We start from the raw sequence: 21,311 nt of genomic DNA on the forward strand, positions 1-21,311 counted from the left end.
TAAGGGCCACAACCCACAATCAATTTTAATTTTCAATCATTATTTATTAAAGAAAAATAGGGAAAAATACTCAAAAATAGAAAAAATGGGTTTAAAATTAGGGAAATTTATATCTATGTTTGTGCAATGTATAATGATGGCAAAGCACGAGGTTGGCCTCAGTTTGTTCCCATTTCTATGTTTTGTGCGTATTTATCATTCTTTTAAAAGGGAGAAATGCATAGAAACCCTATCTAACCGATTAACGATGCAAAATACAAAGAGTTGGATAGAGAGGGGCTGAAACACTGAAAGATAAGAAAAGATTTGATTTATGCATTGCACTTGGAATATAGGAAACGGTTTCAATAAAGAGGATGGTAGCATGAGCATATGGCTCGGTGCCTCCTTTCAACGCAGCACGCGTTAGTAAAATTCATGGAAAGAATGTTTTATGCACCATGCATGATGCTGATCTTTCTTTTGTCTGAGCACATAGCCATACACGATTTGCATTAAGCATAATAATTAAAAGGTATCAGAAAAAATCTCCTGGATGCATGGCACTTGTCTTCCTTAGGTTCTGACCAACGATGAGCATGAGAGGATGTCCTAAGCTATAGGTTAGCCATTGGGTCCTAAGGGGGAATTGTAGTGAGGAATGGTACATCCTCGAACATAAAATATTGGTACCTTGAGAGGAGTTTGTGCTCGTTTGTGTTATATGTTTAGCAGCGCATCAAAGGGCCAATCCCTGCGATGTAGGAGAGCTGCAGTGGGGCTCCGACTATTAGTCGGTGGAGTGCCTACATATGTGTGTGACCGTGGCATTGCCAATGTATAAGGGTTCTCCCTTTGAGGTGTTTTAGGAAAACGTTGGAGTATAAAGTATAAATGCATAAATTAAGCTTTAGGGCAGTTTGTCCTTCAGCATTAGATTGACGCTCCTGGTCTGCGAGGCCGTGAGGGTGTTTGTGTGTCATGAGTATGAGGTCTGGTTAGTGCCATAGCCAGTGCCGGCCCATTTCAGGTCCCATCAGTGGTGCGTCTACCGGGAGCTGTCGATAAGTGGCGGTCTTCGAATCTTGGTCTCATAAGGGACCTGTTAGTTTTATTCTATTGGTCGATAGTGGCCTTGAAGCAGTGGATATCAAGTTAGTCTGATAAAAACCTTGTTCATCAGTATGATGATCAATCCAAGAAATCCCCAACACCTAAAGGATACTTTGTCTATCTTGAATAGTCTAGTGGGATCTTTGACACGTCAGGTGATTGAGTATTTTACCCTTTGCCCTGAAAGTGATACCATGCTTGAGTTTGGGTCACTATGGGAAAATACCCATGAAGCTTTCTCTAAGATTAACAATCCATGGAGATTAGAGAGAAGGGAAAGTGAAAGTAGTGCTAAGATGACACAGTCATCTATGATCATTCATGATGATAATGTCATAGAAAAGACTATGACAACGATGGTTAATATGCACATAGGAGGACATGATGATTACGATCTAAAGATACATCCGATGCTAGTGCCCGACGCAGTTGGGTACTGTAGTGTGATTGCCAAGATCCATAAAGCATTGGATGATGTCCATGTGTGTGGGAAACCATTGTTAGTAAGGAAGACTTCATTAGGAACTATCCTAAGTTCTAGCAAAGTGGTGGCAGATGAGAATAGGCTTGCTAGAACACCACTAGCAGATGACGGGATAGATTCCCTATTGCATAGTGTTGGACTCCCTAAACCACTTTGTGAGTTGGCAGAAAGGGAAATTCATGGAATGAGTGACTCTTCCACACCAGTAAAGGTGGAAATGGAAGAGATTAAAGACCCTAACACACTGGTATTAGGTCATGATGAATATGAAGATTTTAATGATCCAGTGTTAATCCCAAAAGGAAGGACTAAATGTCCTCCTCTTTATAGGGATGTCCCAGTGTTTTATGGGTTGCCAAATGAGGATCCGATGATTCATTTAAGAGAATATGACCTATCTTGCATTTCAAGTGGGTTTGACGATATACATCGGATGCTTGTATTCCCAAGTACCCTAAAGGGAGAGGCAAGGAAATGGTACTGGAGCCTCCCAAGAGGGTCGATCAGATCATTTGAGGAGTCTTGTGATAGATTTCTAGATGAGTATGAAAAGCAACTCACTATGATTCAGGTCTTAGGCAGCTTATGCAGTTTAGACAGGAGTCTTATCTTTCTGTTAAAGAGTATGCTAGAGCCTTTGATAGTACTCTTAGGCTTTGGCCAAGAAGAGCCAATGCACTACCAGATGATGTGCTATGTGAGCTCTTTCTGAATGCCTTAGAGATTAATACGCAAATCCAAGTGGAACTGCGGAATCGTAAGTCGTTAAGGGAAGCAAAACTGCATGCCATTGATTATGACGGGCATATTCAGAGATGTTGGGAAAACTTTTGGAGTTTTCCCCACTCAATGCAAGTGCATCCTAGCTTCCAATCATTTCTGCAAGGAGACAGGTCACTTGTTGATACCAAGGCAACCTATGAGGGAAACCTTGGTGGCCAAAATCTCAAAGCAGAAAATGGCCATCCTATGAGTAGTAATGATTTGCCTTTCAGTGAAACGGTTCCAAGCCATGTAAGTCCCATTAGGGCTTGCAACACTTCCACGAGAGGTAGTTGTGATGGCAACATGGATAGAACCAATGGGTCTGTGAGTGTTGATAAGCATTCTGTGTGTGGTTCTAATTTTGTTGCTAGTAAGGCTCTTGGGAGACCTTTGGTGTTGGAATCATGCTTCCGGGTGGATGTTGTTCCCTTCAGTGAAAGCATGGTTCTTATGGGAAAAAATTTGCAGTATGGACGTAAACAAGTAAAGACATCTTTTGTAAAGAGGATGAAAAATGCTAAAAGTCCACCTGTGCTTCACAAAGGTCATAAGGATGTGAGGCCATTTGGCCATAGGGATAAGTTTGCATTGAGTTCGTTAGACCAGTGCAGCAAATTGAGGGAGTGCAAGAATACTAAGGGAAATGTGAGATGGGCTTGGAGACCCAAAATCTCCAAAAGTATGGCAGGAGTGTCGGATGCAAGGCCAAGGATCCCATCTGGACATATTCTATTGAACCCCCAAGAGGATAAGACCTGATATACATCTGACAATATACACTGCCTTGGGATACACCCATGTGATGTGCCTAGGCTTGAAGCTCTACCTAGTTGCACTGATTTATGTGAAAACCCAAATAGGGGAGGTTCGAATGAGTACAAAGCTATGATTCTTTCTCCCAAAGGATCCACTCAGCCACTTGAACGACTAGTTTATTCGGATGACAATAAATGTGGGACATGCGAGCCCACTGAGGCCGTTCATTCAGCTCATAATGTCCAAGAAGGGATCGGCCTTATTGATGAGTTATTTGTGGAAAGGCTTGGACTTGTAGCTCTACAAAAAACCTAAGATAAAAAAATACAAGATCAAGCTTTTAGCTAACTTGTATGAGTAGCATAGGGCTAGTCGACCTATTATATGCTATCCTTGGCACCCTGGGTACTCTGATAGGGTGTGATGTATATGCCAAGGATATCAGTATTACGTGGACTAAAATGACCTATCTAGTTTTAAGCTAGGAAGGCTAGCTGCTTTGGATATTACGTCCAGATTTCATTAGGCCAAGAGGGCCAGTTGTCTGTTTAGTACAGGTGCGGTTAATGATTTCTTATTTTAGTTCTGTGCTAGACAAGTTCGAGAAGAGCTTGGAAGGAGCCTTTTGTTACGTGGAAGCTTCTCGTGGACCTATCCAGGTGATATTTCTCCTTTACGAGTACCGTGTTTTTATGCTATTTGTGTCTGTGTACTTGTAGGGTTTTTTTTTTCCTTGTTGGGGACCGGCGTCCAAGGCATGAAGTCCCAAGTTTAGGTTGGGTATGTTTGAGGGAGGTGTGAGTAGTGGTGGCCTCGTGTAAAGACATTGTCAAGCATCACAAGACCTGTTTCAGAAGGTGGTCCTAGTGACCCTATTCTGCTAGCATGCTAAGCAGTCGTTCTAGGAGTTCTTGTTAGTTGTGAGGCAGTTAGAGAAGCCTACCAGAAAAAAAATGAAAATGATGATAGAAAGAAAGAAACCCTGAATATCCCAAAAGAAAATAACTATATACAGAGGTGTGTAAAAAGGGGTTCTAACCCCCTATAAAAATAGAAAAGAAAAAAAAGGAAAATTTATAAGCAATTGATCATCGCCTTGCGAAGGCCTAGTAGGTTCCTGGGGACGAGTCAGACCTAGGGCTGATGCCTTGTCTTCCTAGGGGTGGCGTCTTGCTGGAAAAGAAGAAAGTAAGGAAGGTTGGAGCGAAAATAAAGTGAGCGTCAGAAAAGGATTAAGTGTCGCCTTGCAAGGGCTTGCTAGGTTCTTGGATACTGAGACAGGACCTGAGACCGATGCCCTGTTCTCCTTGGGTCACTACGCTCAAGTGAAATACTCTTAAAAGGCGCCCGAGAGACACTTGCTGATTTTTGATAAATTTTCAAACTGTTGTGCGGGTTGTCACGAGTTTCCAGCCAATGCGGGATGTCAAGCCGGATGCCCAGGATTTTTCAGAGCTCGATTTGGAGCCCGGATGGGAAAATGGCCACAAAATGGTTAAGATATAAAAAGGTGGACACTTGGGAGACCAAAATTGGGCATGCCTTTTGAGTTTGGACACCCCCCTCAAAATTTTAAGCATACAAGATGAAAAAACGTGGAGAGAGAATGAGGGATGAAGGCACCATCTTCACGCCCGATTTTCGCACCTCCATGGATGGAGATGGAGATGGCAGGCTGTGAGTACCCCATACAACCGATCTTGGGGCTGATCTTCTCCCTCTTGGCCGATCTTATCACCTTTCTTCGCCGATAAAATGATGGCCTTGATGAAGATCTCCGATTTTAGTCTTTCTCTCTCCTCCCTCTCTTTCCCTTAAGGGGTTGTTCATGTGTGTAAGAGGAAAATGAAGCATGGTGAAGTAAAGCTTGTCCGGATGAGACCGGATTGCTTCTGGATGGATGAAGACATGAAGAGTGCTGTTCTTGAAGATGCTGAGCATTAAATGGATGTTGGAAATTGGTCCCATAATCAAGACCAAGAAACCGAGACCTGAAAATAAGCGGTAATGCTATTTTTACAAAGAAAAATGATCTTTTCATGCTATTTGCTTTATGAAACCTTGTTCATATGGGATGAAAGTTCATTATGATATTGTTTTCCATGAGTTTCAACTGTTTGCAACCTGAAAATCAGAAAATATAAGGCTACATGGCCGGAATTAGTGTTAACATACATGAAAACACGCGTTTTAAGAGTAAAATTGGGTTTTTTGCTATATAAATGAGAAATATGATATGTCACACCAACTAAATCTGAGTTTTTGCTGTCAATGAACCTAAGGGCCACAACCCACAATCAATTTTAATTTTCAATCATTATTTATTAAAGAAAAATCGAAAAAATACTCAAAAATGGAAAAAATGGGTTTAAAATTAGGGAAAATTATATCTATGTTTGTGCAATGTATAACGATGGTAAAGCACGAGGTTGGCCTCAGCTTGTTCCCATTTCTATGTTTTGTGCATATTTATCATTCTTTTAAAAGGGAGAAATGCATAGAAACCCTATCTAATCGATTAACGATGCAAAATACAAAGAGTTGGTTGAAGACGGACTGAGACACTGAAAGATAAGAAAAGATTTGATTTATGCATTGCACTTGGAATATAGGAAATGGTTTAAATAAAGAGGATGGTAACATGAGCATATGGCTCAGTGCCTCCTTTCAACGCAGCACGCGTTAGTAAAATTCATGGAAAGAATGTTTTATGCACCATGCACAATGCTGATCTTTCTTTTGTCTGAGCACATAGCCATACACGATTTGCATTAAGCATAATAATTAAAAGGTATCAGAAAAAACCTCCTGGATGCATGGCACTTATCTTCCTTAGGTTGTGACCAACGATGAGCATGAGAGGATGTCCTAAGTTGTAGGTTAGCCATTGGGTCCTAAGGGGGAATCGTAGTGAGGAATGGTACATCCTGGAACGTAAAATATTGGTACCTTGAGAGGAGTTTGTGCTCGTTTGTGTTATATGTTTAGCAGCGCATCAAAGGGCCAATCCCTGCGATGTAGGAGAGCTGCAGTGGGGCTCCGACTATTAGTCGGTGGAGTGCTTCCATATGTGTGTGACTGTGGCATTGCCAATGTATAAGGGTTCTCCCTTTGAGGAGTTTTAGAAAAACGTTGGACTATAAACTATAAATGCATAAATTAAGCTTTAGGGCAGTTTGTCCTTCAGCATTATATTGATGCTCCTGGTCCGCGAGGCCGTGAGGGTGTTTGTGTGTCATGAGCATGAGGTCTAGCTAGTGCCATATCCAGTGCCGGCCCATTTCAGGTCCCATCACTAGTTGCCGTTTAGGAAATGAGCATTAGGAAAAAAACCTGATTCAGGTCGGTCCTAAGTGGGAACAGCCAGAATACTTCCGCTATGTGGTAGACGTGGAAAGTCCTAAATCACAAACCCCATAACATTCCATGGGAGTGCCAGGTGGAGCTTTCTAGACATCCTTTCCGATGGACTACTAAGACATGTCGTGAAGATAACAGGTGGACACGTTATACAAATGGAGCATACTATATGTCGAAACGGATCTTATGACGAGTACTTTCAGCATATGTAGAATGCACATGCATGAGATTTGAATAAGTATAAAACTATTCTAAAATAGTGTACAGTCTGAAGGCGAGAAGTGGGCAATTTGGGGCCTGACCGGCTAGTCTTCCAACCATTCATCGAGGATGGTTGCTGGGGGCCAAGAGGCTTCTTCCAAGGGTAGGCCTTGCCATTTGATGAGATATTCTTTGATGGATCGGGATCGTAAGTGCTTATCTTGCTGCCCAATGATTGCTTTAGGAACATTTTGAGTGATGCCCTCTTCATCGATGGGGGGAAATTCTTCCACATAGTCCATTGAGGAGCCTACAAAGGGTTTCAGCTAAGTGACATGAGACACATTGTGGATTTTGGTGGTAGGGGGGAGTTCTAAGCAGTAGGCCAAGTCATCAACTCTCTTCAAGATGTGGTATGGGCCATAGAAGTGATGGGCTAGCTTGTTACTGCTGCCCTCTTTGAGAGTGGAGTAGCGGGACTTAGGCACTTTCAAAAGGACCAATTCTCCCTCTTGGAATTCCAAATGCCTGTATCTTTCATTATCATAGAGTTTCATGTGTGTTTGGGCCTTCTGAAGATTCATTTTGCATTGCTGAAGTAAAGCTTGCATCGATCCAATTTAGCTTGACTCTGAGGATTGATCTTATTGGTAAACAAGACTGTAGGAAGGGGAACCTTATACCCATATAAGGTCTCAAAATGGAAAACTCCAATACTAGAGTGTATGGAGTTATTATATGCAAACTCAGCCAAGTGAAGCCATGTATTCCAACTCTGCTATACAACATGGCAAAAGTGCCTCAAATATGTCTCAAGCCATTTGTTCACTCTCTCAGTTTGGCTATCAGCCTGAGGGTGGTATGCAGTGTGGATGGAGCAAGCTTGGTCCCCATGGAGGTGAAAACTATCTGCCAGAAGTTGCTCATAAACTTTGCATCCCAATCATGTACTATGACTTGTGGTAAGCCACGCAACTTGAAGACATTTTCCATAAACAGAGTGGCCACCTTAGAGGCAGTATATTGGATCTGAGCCGGGATAAAGTGGATAGCTTTGGTGAGGCAATCAACTACCACATAGATACTATTCCACCCTTTCTTAGTTACGAGAAGGCCAGTGATAAAGTCCATTGTTATGTGAGTCCATTTCCCTTCAGGGATAGAGAGAGGCTGCAAGAGGCCAACAGGCCTGAGTGTACTATCCTTGTTCTGTTGGCATGGAACACATTTGGTCACAAAGTCCTTGACGTCCCTCCATAAGCCTTTCTAATGAAAGATCTTGGCAATCCTGTCATATGTTTTGAAAACACCCAAGTGACCGGCAGTGGGGCAAGAATGCATTTCTTCCATAATCTTCTACGTGAAGGGGGAAGTGTGTGGGATGACAATCTTGCCATGGGACCAAATAAGGCCATGCTTGAGCTGATATTGGGAGTTTTCAGCCATAACCCCATGCTGTAATTATTGAAATATGTGGTTGAAATGATCATCTAACAAGTAAGCCTCCTGGAGCTCTTTAACCCAATCACTATGCAATTCTGAGATAGATGACACTCTGCATGCCCACATTCATGAGAGAGAATCAACCACAATATTATCCTTGCGCCGCATGTGCGAAATATCAAAGTCATATTTTTGTAAGGTTGTCGCCCATCGCCTTTGCTTAGGAGTCAAAGTAGACTGCGTCAAGAAATATTGGAGGACTCGGTGATCGCTTTTGACTTGGAAGCGGTTGCCATACAAATAGTGGTGCCATTTCTTGATGGCATGGAGGATGGCCAACATCTCTTGGTCATATACATTCATTTGCATCTCCTTCTCATCAAGCTTGCGGCTTTCAAATGCAATCACACCATGCTCTTGCAACAATACAGCACCAATACCCTGGCCACTAGCATCACAATGAATGGTAAAGAGCTTAGAGAAGTCAGGGAAAACAAGGATAGGGGCTAAAGTAAGTGCGTCCTTTAACTGTTTGAAGCTATGATATGTAGTGGCATCCCAAAAGAATGACTCTTTTTTCAATGATCAGTCAAAGGTGCTACAATGGTGGCATAGTGCTTAATGAAGCATCTGTAGAATGAAGAGAGATCAAGGAAGCCACCAAAGAGGTGGTGGTGGAAGGAGTGGGCCAATCCTTAACACATTGCACCTTTTTGGGGTCACTCTGTATACCATTTTTGCTCACAATGTGTCCCAAGTACTCCATAGATGTCTACATGAATATACATTTGCTCTCCTTAGCAAAGAGTCAATGCTCTCTCAATATGTCAAACACCCTCCGAACATGTGTCAAGTGCTCCATAGATGACTTGTTGTAAATGAGGATGTCATCAAAGAAAACAAGCACGAACTTGAACAAAAAGGGTTGCATGATTTTATTCATGAGGCTTTGAAAGGTGACAGGGGCGTTAGTCAACCCAAAAGGCATCACAAGAAAATGGTAAAGTCCATGATTAGTCCTGAAGGCCGTTTCGACCTCATCTCCTTCCCGCATACAAATCTGATGATAGCCAAAGTGCAAGTCAATCTTAGTGAAAAAGCATTCCTCTTTTAACTCATCTAGCAAATCATCAATCGGTGGGATGGGGTAGCCGTTCTTCACAGTAATTTTATTCAAATCTCTATAGTCAATACATATGCAAAAGGAGCCATCTTTCTTTTTGACTAAGAGGACATGGGATGCATAGGGGGAAGAACTCGGTTCAATGAAACCCACCTCTAGCAACTCCTTGATTTGCTTTTTAACCTCTTCATGCTCACACTTGGAGAGTCTATAGGGGGGTTTGTTCACTAGCTTGGAATGGGGCTCTAGGTCAAGTGGGTGGTCCACTTGTCTCTTGGGAGGGAGTGATGTATGCATCTGAAATAAGTCATTGTATTCCTCAAGTAAGGCCTGCAAGGCAGAGTCATATGATACTGTGGAGGGCTGATCAGAAGTGTCCTTATTTAATTGCAAAACAAAGATCTGTGAGCATTTATTAAACTCCTGTTTGAGTTGCTTTGTTGTAATGAGCTAAAAATTAGCATGATCTCGAACTCTCTCTAGGTGCATAGGTTGTTCATGCATCATAAAATCCATGTTAAGCTGAGAGAAGTCCATAGCAAATTTCCCCAATTGTTTCAGCCAATCACAGCCCAAGACAACATCAACGGGGCCCATATCTAGGGCAATCAGATCAACCAGTGCCACATAATTTTCAGCCAAGCATAAGGGAACTACATGACATAGATGTGTGCTGATTTCTTCTTCTCCGTTTGCTACTTGGACCTTCAAGGGGTGGTGTAATGCCATAGGAATACATTTCAACCACTCAATGGATGATTGATTGAAAAAACCGTGAGTGCTTCCACTATCCACAAGGATAAAAACATGCTTCCCATTGATACTGCCTTGAATGCGAAGGGTAGTGGGGTTGCGGGAACGCGTCCAAGCATCCAAGGAGATCGAGCAAAGGGAAGTGGGAGGTGGGTGGGATGCTAAATCAAGTATTTGTTGAGGGTACACCGCTTGGATCAAAGGGAAACCCATCCTCCAGGTCATAGAACTGCTCATGATCAACATCCTCCGTGGGCTCAATCTGGTCAATGGCTAGGTCATCCTCCTCATTGTGCCAATCTTCCATGACATACATGCTATGAAATTTGACCTTAGCTATCTTGTACGGGTATTTGGAGGCATGATCAACAATGTACTTATCTCCACATTTAAAGCATAGACCCTTTTCTTTCCGTTCCTTGACAACATATGGGGAGATGAACCGTTGACTATTGATCCATGGGAAGGTGATGCAGTAGTGGACTGTTTATTTTCAGCATACCGATTTTCAGCAATAGATCTCGATGCTGTCCCAAAAATGCCCATTTTTCATTCAACATGGAAGGCGGGGTAAGTGGGTACTTTGGGGCTGTTATTAGGCATAGAAGAGCCTCAAAAACCACCTCCGTATGGGGCTGATCATGAAGGGATGCAGGGAGGTCCAACACCTTGTTGAAAATGCTCATTCTTACGATACTTTCTTGCATATCTCTCAGCTAGTTCCATTGCATCAAACAATCTAATGGGTTTTTGGGCCATGACATCAGCCGATAGACTCGGTTCCAACCCATATATGTACTTGTGCAATTTAGCATTGTCACTGATGCTTTCCACATATATGGTCAAGTTCATGTATTGATTAGTGTAGTCACCTACAGTGAGGTTACGCTGGTCAAGACTGTACCATCTTCTTGCCAACCGTTCTTTTTCCACAAGGGACACAAAAACTTGGACCATATGCATTTTGAAATCTTCCCAATCAATGAACTATTGATTCTCCAGATTGATATAGGGCCATCAAGTGTGGGCAAACCTTCCAAGTGGAGAGAAGAAAAAAGTATTTTCTAATCATTAGTGCGGGGGTAGATGTTGAAGTAGGCCTCCAACTTAGATGTCCATTCTTCCATGTCAGATGGTGAGGGGGATTACCCATTGTACTTTGTGAGAATGACCTTGCCATGCAAATCATAGGGGCCATGCTGCCCATGAAATCCTTGCTGTCCATGCATCCTGTGGTGGCCATACATGCCCTGTTGTTCCTTGTGGTGCATTTAGCCCATATTGTCCATTATAGCCATGTTGTCCATGATTGCCAGGCTCGCCGTTTGTACCATATTGTCCTTGATGGGGCTGATTCATATGTGGTGCATGGGGGCTCCTAGGTAGAGCGGGTGAAATTCGACCCAAGGTGGGAGACGGCCTCAAGTGAATGTTATCGGCATGGTGGATAGGGAAACTCAATACGGGCTCATCATGCATATGAGAGGGTTCCCCGATCTCATAAGTAGAAGGGGAAATTCCCTTAGTGCCAAGTATACACTGTGGGCCATGTGATGGTTCTTGATGTGGAGGGCATCTAGACTCATGTCTAGAGTCATTGGTCTTCTCTTGGGATGAAGCGGTCACTAACATAGCAACAAGAGCAGTGAGTTGTTCCAAGGTCTGTTGGATCTTTGAGTTTGAGATACCCATGTGCTCGATCACTTCATCAAACTTAGACATCATCTGGCAGTGGTTGGTAACCATATCATTGTGGTGTTCCATATGACGGAGCTCATGTTGATAGAGGGTGTGATTAAGAAGGGCATACGGGTCCCTTTCAGGCATGTCCTCTAGTATGTCACCATGGTAATCTTGCGCTGAGATTTGTTCCTCATTCATGGAGGTCTGGGAGTCTCTAATCTCCCTTTGGAGTTCCTCTTGGGCCTTGCTTTTGCCTTTCTAGCCAGCCATTTTGATGTAGTCCACAGGACCTGCTATCAGTAAAAAGGGTGTAACTCTTAGTAGGAAACTCCGATTGCTGAGTTTTTGGGCTCAAATCGGAGGGGATGACGGCCTCTTAGAGATGCGCTATTAACTTTTATGACAAAAAATGATCAGAATTTTTTGTAGGGTTTTACAGTGCCTGTCCTGGAGTGGTCTGCAACCTATCCACAGTGACCCTAGTGCACAAAAATGGGCATAACTTTCACATCGTAACTCCGATTGGGGAGATCTTTGATTCAAATCGGAGGGGACAAATCCCTCTTCGAGATGAGATATAGGATTTACTCCCAAATTTAGGACAGAATTTTCTGCAATGGGATCTTTTTGACAGACTTGCAGGACTGTGACCAAAAACACTGCCTGTCCCTTAGTGCCAATGTCTTACATGGATAGAGCATAGATCAAGGTGCTTGATCGGACACATCAATAGCTTCTTGAGCATACTGAATATAATCCCAAGCATCATTGCAAACCCATCAACTCTACTATTCATGCATAAGTACATTCACTGCTATACATCTCCATTGACTGTATGCACCTCAAGTGGCATACATGGGTGCCATTAGCATTGTGGGGTATCCAAGAGGGAACATTGGGGCAGGGAAGTGGGGCTTATGGAAGTACCTACACCTGCAAACAAGTATTGGGCTCTGGATCACCGAGAGGTGGGCAAAGTTTCCCCCGGGCCGAGTTGTGCACCCCTTCAGGGTCTTAAGTGGTAAGGGAGGGTCACCTCTCTTTTGTCTTACCACCTCGCTTGGCATCGGCCTTTTTCCTCAGTTGGAGTATACATGGCAGACATGTTTAGTTAGCAATCAGCATGAGATGCATTGGAAAGAGACATTGGGCCTTTTCATGAGATGGAAGGAATGATGAAGGTTGGGGTAGGGGTTACCTTGGCAGTCTAGTGACTCGCTGGCTACTACTTACCCAATTTACAATGGCTAATATTCATCCAAGATCATAAGACAAAATAGGGGTTAATGTTAGCCATAACAATGAAATTTGGGAAGAGGTATGATGCTTGTATGCAATCTTGAATCTCTCCAATAATGGATTAAGCTCAGCAAGTGGCTAAATTGAGAGATTAAGATCAGAGTGGCATACCTCTTTAATGCTTGTGACGACCGTTGAAGCCCAAATCATCATGATGCTGCTTGCCCCATTGATCAAGTCCGGTTGTTGGTTGGGCATCCATGGAAGAGTACTTCAGCATTTGAGTGCTCTTGCTGATGAAGAAGGCTCCCAAGCTTATCCCGGAGCTTTAGCTTCAAGAATGGGAAGCTTCACGTGAAGCTTTCATGGTTGCCCACAAAGCTCCCATGCATGTTGAGCTCAATGGCTTCATTTGGGCAAGAGGAATCCTTCACGGGCTGAAGCAGTTGTGGGGTTGAGCTCTCCAGGTCAGAGAAAGCTTCAGTTAGGAGAATCCGTGGCTGCCCCAAACTGTTTCAAACAGTCCCAGCTTCTGTCCACCATGGGAGTTAATTCTCGGGAGCAAAGGTGCCAAAGGGGGAAGGCCAAAGTGCTAGAACAATGCCTTGGAGTGGCAGGAGGGGAGGGCAGTAAGAGGAGAAGTGGTAGGACAACTAGCGAAAAATGCAGCAAAAATTGTGGGGCTATCCTATAGGCCTCCTAGACAACAAATCCCCCTAGTACACCCCTTGATCAGGAGCTTGGGAGGTGAGGGAAGAAGTCTCGGGGCTGGTTGATGTCAGGGAGCACCCTCAGGTCAGATTTCTTGGGGTTTCTTTGGGTTGGCAGCCATGGCAGCTTGCAGGAGAAGAGAGAGAAAGAGGACTGAGGCAAAAAGTAACTGAGGTTTTTCCCTCTTCCAACTCCTGGAACTCTAAACTTGGCCTGGAACCCTTAAAATTTGCATGAAAAGAAGTGAAGACCTACTATTTTAATCGTTTTACCTCCAGAGATGTCTAAGTCTCTAGCCATAGCTCCTGCTTGCTCCAAAAAGTTAAAGTTAACTATAATCCTTCTTGCAGTACCTGTACCTGTAAGCTGAGTAACTTGGGTTTTTGGGATTTGAAAAGGAGAAAGAGGAAAGAGGAAAAGGACCAAAGCTTGAAGCTCTGATACCACTTGTAATGAAAGAGGTTGAGGGGAGAGAGAAGGAGAGCTGAGGAGAGTTAAGGAGAACAAGAAGAAGAAGGAAGAAAACTAGAAGAGGAGAGAGAAAGGGAGAAAAGAGGAGAGAAGGGATAAGGAAGCCATGGAAGCTGGAGATGAAGGTGAAGAGTATGATCTTGATAATAACTGGTTGCCCTAATTTGAAGCTCTTACACCTTAAATACCCCGGTTAGTGTGACAGGGTGTCTAAACCCTAGTCGGTGTGTATCCCGCTTGTTACAATACTTAGGACATAGCTAAATGAATATCGATCTTTCTAGATAATGTTGAAAGTTCAGACATCGTCAATTAAACCATGGAATATGAGTAGAATTAAATAAAAATTATTTTCTTACTGAAAACACACGCAATGTTAATATTAATGAATATATTAGCGAGAGCATCAATATCATGAGTTGACCCATGTATGAGTCAGCGAGAAAACCTTACTTAAAATATCGAGAGTGTTGATGAGCCATGAAATACTCGACAACCCTGAAACTATCAGTATCAAGAAATTAAATAAATATTGAAAGTTTGTAAGACTTGTTGGACATTGATAATAATTTGTTGAGATAAATTCTAAAGTCTAAATAGACTTGGAAAAGCATTTGAAATGCTGCTAAGTGTGGGTTAGGGCAATGAAGTGTATGAATTACCTACCATATGTATAAATGCCCATATTATCTTTTAGGGCGGAAATACCAAATTTTTAATATGGATAAAATAGACTTCAGATTTGCTAAATAACTTGCGGATCATGAAAAAGAGTTGCAAGTAGAAAGCAAAAACCCTAAGATTAAGGTGGGACATTAAAAGAGAAACCCTAGATTTTGGTGGGGTTGCTTTCAATGCTAAAAACACTTGCTACTGTTTCTTTTTTGATTTGTGCATGCATTAATGGTTGCACATGAAAGATTGATTGTGCCTGCAGTAGTTAGATCTGATTTGCAAATATATAATCAGGATAATAAGAGGAAAAACAAGGTTGACCAAATCTAAGGTTTGGATTAGTCTTAATAAATTGGATTCCTTACTTTGTAAGATGGTATTTAACAATGAAGAGAAACAAAAATTTATCAATGATGTGCATAGCTTCTATGAAAACATGGTGGAAGCTAGGGGAAAAAGCTCTATCACACATTACATGGCGCATACTAAGTCAATATTTTAAAATTGTATAAATTGTATAAATTATTGAGCATAGTTTTACTCATGTGTGATATGTGTCTTTGTAGCATATCCGTGAGGCACATGGACTATACTTTGTAGAAAAGGGAAAGATCACGCTATGCCTCCCCCATGGCTAGATGCAGAACCTTGCTCCAAGGGGGATTGTTTTGTACTGCCGTGAGGAGATTTAGAGTGGCTCTGATGACAAGGAGAGGTTGTGCGTTGAGGAATCCATTGGGTAGGAGGAGGCGGGAGTGCCAGTAGGGCTTTGGCCGTAAATCTCTCGATCACTCCTAGAAACTGCTTAGCCCTCACTAGAATTAGAATGGGATCTTGGAGTTCCGAGTACTAGTGAAGGGACGAAAATCTTGGAGGATTACTTTTCTTCTGCCAGACATAAGGGATTTTCTGGTGAATGGAGATTTATCTTCTATGTAGGTAGAAGGGAAAAATCACTGTAAAAAACTTTGCAAAATAATAAATAAATATATTTTGTGAAAATATTTTTTTCTATGTCTTTGTGTTGTGCCGTAAAATTATACGACGGAACCTAGATAACGAGTTAATTAATGAAGCTGCTTTCATATGTCATAACTTAATGTGATAGGTAATTAGAAAACTAAAGAAAACCATTTGTAGGAAGTGGGTGGGCAAGATCCCTACTGTCCTACTACAGATGGGTGCTCCTGGTAAGCTAGGAGCTTCTCTCAAGAGATTGAATGAAACGTTAATTAGGAAAAATTAGGTAGAGCTAAGCGTTGACTTACCTAGGGACATGTCTTAAAACCTTGAAAAAAATTATCTTAGAGGAAAGGTGGTGCAGCGGCTGTGCAAAAACTCCGTTAAGGTTTCCTAAATCCTAACCAGTTGCTCGAAAAAGGTATTGCACTCCATGAATCAAGGGTAACTATGATCACTCCAGTCAGACGAGAAGCCCTTGTGGGACACCTGCGATGGAGCTAGCTGATCCATCGAGACCTTAGCTGTCAAATTAGGACCTATAACGTGTCCACCTGTTCTCTTCAGGACACGTCTTAGCAGTCCATCGGAAAGGAGATCTAGAAAGCTCCGCCCGGCACTCCCATGGAATGTTATGAGGTTTGCGATCCAGGACTTTCCGTGTCTGCCACGTAGCGGAAGTATTCTGGTCATTCCCACTTAGGACCGACCTGAATTAGGGTTTTCCCTAATGGTCATTTCCTAAACGACAACCAGCGTCGAACCCCGAGCGAACTACTTTACGCAGAAACGCTAGGGCCGAAGTGGATTCACGCTGCACTTGGTTCAAGGAGAATGGGAAAGGAGAGGGATGTAAGGCTCTCTCTGCCATAAGGCATAGTCCCATTCCGTTCCCCTAATGCATCGTAAATCGGGATTATTATAACTTTGACTCTAGGTCAGTGCCCTTGCTATTCATTTCCTTTGAAATGATCTTTTTGCTGTCCATCATGATTGAGAAAAGTTCCCGGCCAATCGAGACCACCTATCCGTAGGACGGACCCATGGCAACATCCACCGCACTTTCCTCGATTGTTTTAGTTGTCTAATTACCTACCACATTTAGTTGGACATGTATCAAAAAGCTTCCTTAATTAGCCCGTTAGGCACCGGTTCCTTCACGTAATTATAGCACTTGACATAGAAAAATAGTGTCAAACAAGTTCCTTTATCATATTTATCTTTGGAATACATTTATTAAGTCCAACCCGACAAATCCATAATCTGCCCGAAGGCTATCCAACAATCCACAGGGATTACTAATCCAAGATTCCGCTCATAGACTAGTATACGGGCCTCGAGATCCAATCCCGAGTCACGTTGGCCTCTTGTGTGTAGGGCCTGGAAGGTGAGGGATTTATGACCAGAGCCTCCCTGGCACCCAAGCATCCTCCTGCTCCAAGTAGCGCTCAACGGAGAGACCTCTTGCGGCAGGTTCGGTCCACCTTTCCGGCGTGGTTAACAACCCCCTTGGTTAGGGTCACGTAGACAGTCGGGGGTAACTGAGGATGCCCCTCCCTTCAGGCCTTCAACCTGAAGCATTGGATATCTTTTCATCTTTTAGTTCATTGAGCAAACAAAGCAAACGGTGCTCTCTAAACTGTTTACAAGCACAATCATTTCCAGTGGTCGTTATTTTGCCAACTGCTAAGGAGTGAATCCTTCTCTCCAAATGCATCCAACACTCGATCCGGGATCAATTGCGACTTGGCAAAATTCCCGAGTGTTTGTTTGTTAACCCTTATGTCCTTGGGTTAGGGCTATACCCTATTAACCCAACTTAACCAATAGCTTAAGTTCTATTAACAAAAATCTTGTTGCTCCAAATTATTGATTGGTCCTTTGCTTCCAAGAAAATATCTAATCCCCTTATCTTGGTCACTTTTCCCAAGAAAGGTACTATATCAGGACGACTACTCATCCTCTTGCAAGATAAACTTGCGCAAGAATCTGCCAATCTTATTCCGAGGAATTGGCCATTCTATTGTGGTCAAACCACAAGATCATGTGACTCTGTAACTTGTTGCACAAGTGCTGCATCTAATCCATGGGACTATTTTACCCATCAAATGGTGTCTTCCAATCACGGAATCATGATTAGATAGGAAACAGGGTTAGGGTGTCTTCATATCCAATCCGTTCCTGATTGTACTAGGCAGACATTGTCGGTCCTAGGGTTCCAATTCAAACCGAGTTTCATCCTTTTAGTGAGCGATCCTTAGGGTAAAAACCCTAGATCGTTTCTTGCAAGTATGTCCTATTGTCCCTACATTTTGTGAATGTGGGCAAGTCTTTAGGGTATGAGAGTTTCAGCTTGGCAATAAGAGTGACTAGGTCACGTCCTCAATGTGCTAAACGCTAGTTAGCACTTGGGGTATGTTGCATCGATTTAACCAAACACAATATTAGTGAGTTTGGGAATCTCCCAATTCCCATTTTTTGAATACTAAAAAGTTGGCACCCGGATAACATGTCCATAAATTTCTCAAAACCATATGATATACCTATCATTGGAAAGAACTTGAAAAATGGAATCTATTGATCTATATAGAGCTTAATTTGGAGTTATAGTGTTCAAGTTATGACAAATCCAAATATTTGACCACGTGTCCCAAACTTATGGGAAATTCCCATATTCCCCAATATGGTGTTATCATTCCTAAGTGATTCCTTCGTGGTTTTAGGTGTTTGGGGTAAACCAATTTACTTGTCTACTCATGAAGATAATTACGATACCATTCTCGTAATCACATGATCCATTGCCTACGTATGATTAGATTTACAAACCCTAACTTTTCTGGTTAAGATCAAAGCGTAGGTTAAGTTACGGCATTGATCCTTCTAAAACATGCATTCAAGATTAAGCTTTTAGGGTTTTATGTTTAAAATGAACCATGCAGCTTTTCCTAATTTCATTTATGAATGAATTATTCGTATGCTGAATGAGCGTTACACAACCTTTCGTAACTAGTTCATGCAGCCCTAGAATCATTTCCATGCCTTGCAAATTCCTACGGTTGTTAGCAATCTTCTTTCACGAATCCTTACGAAGAAAGAGATGTCTAATAATGCAACATGTGATTTTATCTTTCCATGCATAATCGAAGTGTAAAACAATAATTTCGACTTTGTAAAGATGATCATTAGTTGATCTAAATTCGTTACTTTGCAATGCATAAAAACAACTTGCTAAGAATGCATAGACGTCTTATATCCTTCTTTCATTCGTTTCTTTGAAGAATACATATGACCGACTCTTCGATTGTGAGTTATTTACTGCAAAAGTGCATCCTAATTCCATAAATTAACCATGCAAAATTTCAATATTTCGATGTAAACCAAAATTAGGAAGAAAACCTGGACTTGTGGATTCGGTGAAATGTCCACATAAATGTTAGGAGATGATCCTCCTGCGGTTGCACCTCTTGTGCCTTTTTAGAGGCTATCGAGAATTCGACCTTCTTGCCTTGGCCGCAGACTTATGATCTTGGCCCGTCTCCCTTCCTTGTGCTCACTATGCTATTGATTATGGCATGGTAACTAACTATGGTGAGCCATCATGCTTCAAGGAAACAATGACTAGACATGTCAGCAAGAAGTGGTTCAAAGCTATGCTATCAGATATGGAATCTCTTGAAAAGAATGGACTTGGGATTTGGTGCATCTTCCTAAAGGGAAAAAGATGCTTCCATGCAAGTGGGTTTATAAGATGAAATTTACTTATGGTTCCTTGTCAAAGTACAAAGCACAGTTAGCTAGAAAGGGGTACAAGTAGGAACATGAGATTGAGTTTGATGAGATCTTCTCTCCTGTAGTCAAGATGACTACTTTGAGAACCATCTTGGGCTTGATTGCAACTGAGGATATGGAACTCATCCAGATGGATGTAAAGACTGCACTTTTACATGGTGATCTACATGAGGACATATATATGTAGCAATCTTGAGGGTTTTGTGGCAAAGGGCAAAGAGAAGATGGTATGTAAACTCAATAGGAGTTTGTATGGGCTGAAACATGCACCTCGAGAATGGTATCATAAGTTTGATACATTCATGCAGTCTCAAGGATTTGACAAGAGTCAATTGGATCACTACTTATATACAAGAAGACAATAGATGGCAACCTGATTATATTGGTCTTGTATGTGGATGACATGTTGATTGTAGGTAGGGATGTTCATGCCTTGGGCTCTCTAAAGCAAAGTCTACATGATGGCAGCTTCGACATGAAGGATCTTAGTAATGCAAATCATATTCTTAGGATGGGAATACTTAGGGATAGACCAAAGGGGCTTCTCTATCTATCCCAGCAAGAGTATGTAACCAAGGTTTCGTAGTGTTTCAATATGAAGGGGGGGAAACGATTGGGGTTCCATTGCCTCCATATGTGAGACTCACTGTAGAGGACAACCCTACATCTGATGATGAGAGGGGTGATATGGCCAAGATTCTGTATTCTCTAGATGTTGGTAGTTTGATGTATACTATGGTTGCTAAACGTCTTGACATTGCCTTTGCAATGGGAGTGGTTAGCAAGTACATGGCAAACCCTAGTAAGAAGCACTAGGAAGCAGTGAACGATATTATGAGATACCTCAAAGGCACAAAGGATTTGTGCATCTATTTTGGTAAGCAAAAGGCACAAAGGGTCTTCCAGTAGAGTAGTTTTTCCATTGTCGACAGATGATGGGGATTGGATAGGTATAGTCTCTTCAGCTTTGTACATACTTAGACTTAGGTGGTTCTTTTTCCTCTACCTTTGGGCAGATTGCCTTTAGGGGGGAGGTTGTTGGGAATAAAGGGCAATGTACCTGACCATTGGGCCCAACATTGTACTCTATGTACTATATACCTATCCAGAAAACCAAAAGAGGTACACTATTGTACCCACACACTCATCATTGTCTCTCTCTCTCTCTCTCTCTCTCTCTCTTGCATAGCATCCACCATTGAATCTCCATTCTCTCTTCTATTCGTGCACTTCACATTTTCTATTGTATTCTCTGCCTTTGCTTCTACATTTGTCCCTACTTCCATCTCTGTCTCTGTCTTTATCTTTTTCTCTTCTACGGCCATGTAACAGGACAATACATCCATGCCTCTATTCCACTGTAAGAGGTTTTTGTAATCCTAGATCCTTCATTGTCACATCCGTTATCATGTTCACCGATGAAACTCCATTAATCAATGTGTCTACTATAAAGCATCCTTGAATCCACTTGCCAAAATCTCTGGGGTACCAAGATCCAAGAAGGTGTTAGCCACATCTGCTTCTTTCACAGGCTCTGGGGCTTTATTAGACTTAGGCGCAGTAGTAGGAGTCATCCTTGGGGCTCTTCTTCTTGTGAGTATGTTTTCAAATTCCTTTCGACGCGATTGGGAGACAACATTAGAAACTTTCAAAATGTATGATTTGGTTTAAAGGTGTCTAGGTCTTTGATTAAGTCATATTCTCTGATGGGATCCATTGGCTTCTCCAATCGGCTCAAAAATGGGGCAACACCCACTTTTATCTTTCCTCTTTCTTCTCAGAGCAGCAATATCTACAATTATTCTA

General features: G+C 42.2%; 1 pseudogene; it reads right to left on the reverse strand.

The window, feature by feature from the left end:
- LOC148036207 (rRNA biogenesis protein RRP5 pseudogene) overlaps nt 1-21,079 on the reverse strand; it is an 85,552-nt pseudogene extending 64,473 nt beyond the window's left edge.
- Nucleotides 21,080-21,311: the final 232 nt, after the last annotated feature.

The sequence above is a fragment of the Lygodium microphyllum genome, chromosome 5 (assembly GCF_053477565.2).
Source record: "Lygodium microphyllum isolate KBCC chromosome 5, Lygodium_microphyllum_v1.1.10, whole genome shotgun sequence".
Taxonomy (NCBI): domain Eukaryota; kingdom Viridiplantae; phylum Streptophyta; class Polypodiopsida; order Schizaeales; family Lygodiaceae; genus Lygodium; species Lygodium microphyllum.